Source organism: Charadrius vociferus, unplaced genomic scaffold (assembly GCF_000708025.1).
Source record: "Charadrius vociferus isolate BGI_N301 unplaced genomic scaffold, ASM70802v2 scaffold773, whole genome shotgun sequence".
Taxonomy (NCBI): Eukaryota; Metazoa; Chordata; class Aves; order Charadriiformes; family Charadriidae; genus Charadrius; species Charadrius vociferus.
Genome location: NW_009647799.1, coordinates 366,177 through 368,527, shown reverse-complemented (window position 1 = coordinate 368,527; position 2,351 = coordinate 366,177).

Below are 2,351 nucleotides of genomic sequence, written 5' to 3'. Positions count from 1 at the left end.
GGGCACCCCCTCGCTGCCAGATCTGCTCCGCTCCCCTCCGCAGTCGGCTTCAGCCAGCGGGACCCCGTCCAGCGCAGACCCCGCGCAGCGACGCGCGCCGGGGAGCGGGCAAGTGCCCAGCGCGGCAGCAGGGCGGGGGAAAGAAAGAGACAACAGTCAGAACTACTCACAGAGGCAAAATTTAATGGCAAGTCATCTTCCCTCCTTTATTACACCTTGGTTAGCCAAACAAAACAAAACAAAAAAAAAAAATTCTGCAGGTAAAAAAAGTTTTAATGGTCACACAGCACTTTATACATATATCGTAAGCAACCAAGCATCCACATCTGCACGTGAACGACACACCTCTAAGCATGGCCTCAATAGTCAGGTCTTTTTTTTTTTTTTTTTTCCTCTTCATTTTCATTAAATACTGTACAGAATCAAGGCTACAAACTGATTTTGTAATGCTTCTTCCCCAACCCCCAGCACTTAAAACAGTTACAGGCTGCTCTCATTTGTACATCACACAGTCGTGTAGCCAGTTTTAAGGCTAACAATATGCATCATGCTTTGGCTTTTTTTTTTTTTGTGTGTTTTTTTAATTATTTTCTTTTTTCTTTAAGGTTTTAGCCTTTTAAATTTTGTTACCCTTAAATATTACATACATACACAAAAAATTACATAGCTGCAGTGCGCTCACCACCAACCTCATCACCCAGGAGCTTCACATTATCAAAAGCTTTAGAAAATTTGTAAACCTCTGTGCACGCTTCGGTTTGGGACAGCCGACTACAGGGAGCGAGCGATGCCAGGGGTAGCGGCGGCCAGGGAGCAGCGTCCCCTTTCCAGAAGGCCAATACGCACCTCCTCGGTAGGAAGCCCCGGGGAACCTGTGCAAAAGCTCTCGATTAAGATCAGAGGAAACAATGAGACTTCGTGGGTGAAGGGAAGGACTCGCGGGGCGCACCCCGCGCCAGCAGCCGTCCCAGCCCCTGCCAACCGCCCTCCCCTCGAGGTGAGAGCTGCAGAGAGTAAAGGGGGGGCAAAGCAGCGAACGCCAGAGCTCCTCCATCCCTTCACCCCCAGCTCAGCCCTAAAGGGTTTTTCTCCCTCCCTCCATGGCCGGCGGCGTTAAGGACGGGTCGCAGCCGGCACAGGGGACAGAGGAAGTTGGCATCTGTAGATCACCAACCGCAATTTTGTCTGGTGAGTAAGAGGTTTAAGTATTTGTGGAAGGACCCCCCCCCCCTGCCCTTCCCCTGCCCTGAAGCAACAGCCTCACCACCCCTCTGCCCCAATCCGCCCTTTATATTTCGGAGACGCCCCCGCTCTTCGCTCAAAGGGATTCATTCATTCATTCAGCACCAGCCACAGCCAGCAAGCGGCCGGGAGTTAGGCGCGTGCGGTTGGTTCGTGCTGCCCTGTCTGTGGCTCAAAGCATCTCTCTGCACCCTGGATGGGGGTCTGCCATGCTGCCAGACTCTCCTGCCCGCCGGGCAGCGAGGGCTCCCGGTGCCGGAGCCAGAGGTGCAGCGCAGGCGATCCACCCGCAGACCAGTGCTTCAAGAGCTCCACAGGTCCAGGTCTTCGTTCACAGCCAAGCTCCGCTTCCTCCAGAGCGCTGGAACGCACCTTCTGAAATCCCGGCAGCGGATGGTGACACGAGAAGGGCTTTGCGCAGCCAACCCCTTGGCTCCGGAGCATCACGGGGGCAGCTGGAAATAGCCGGCGCAAGGAGCCGGGTGGGGGGATTTGGGCCAGCGGGTGCAGACCCCGGTGTTTCCAGGAGCAGAAAGCACTGTGCAAACGTGCCGAGATTCGCCCGCTGTTCTCCGTTTCGAAAGAAGGCGGCCAAATCCTGGCCCGGGGTGGGGGGAAGGGAATGCAGCCATATTGAGCAAGAGCCAAGGAGAGTTTTGTCTCCATCCTTCCCTCTGGCAGAGCTGTCTGCTCTGCCTGACTCCTCCCCGGGCAGCCCGGCACCACCGGCTCCCTGTGCCGGCTGCAAGGACCGAGGGATTCTCCCTGACCGACCGTGCTCCACATGGATGCTAAGCGGGTGCTTCTCCAATGCCTAAACATTGGGCAAATGCAGTAGTGCTGGAGTGCCGTCTCCCAGCTCCAGAAGTGAAAGTAAGTGCGTGCACACAGAAAGGCTTGCTTCAGGAAGGTGGCTTGACCAGGAGACTCTGGCAAGTCACTGCTTCAAAGTGCTCACGGTCACCAGCTCAGACAGCTTTCTGCTGTTGAAACACAGGCTGATCTCACCAGCCGTCTCCCAGAGCCGCAGTTGAGATCAGGGATAGTATGTGCTGCGCCCACAACGCTGCCGGCCACAGCGGACCCAGGCCACCACGGGAAACGGCTGG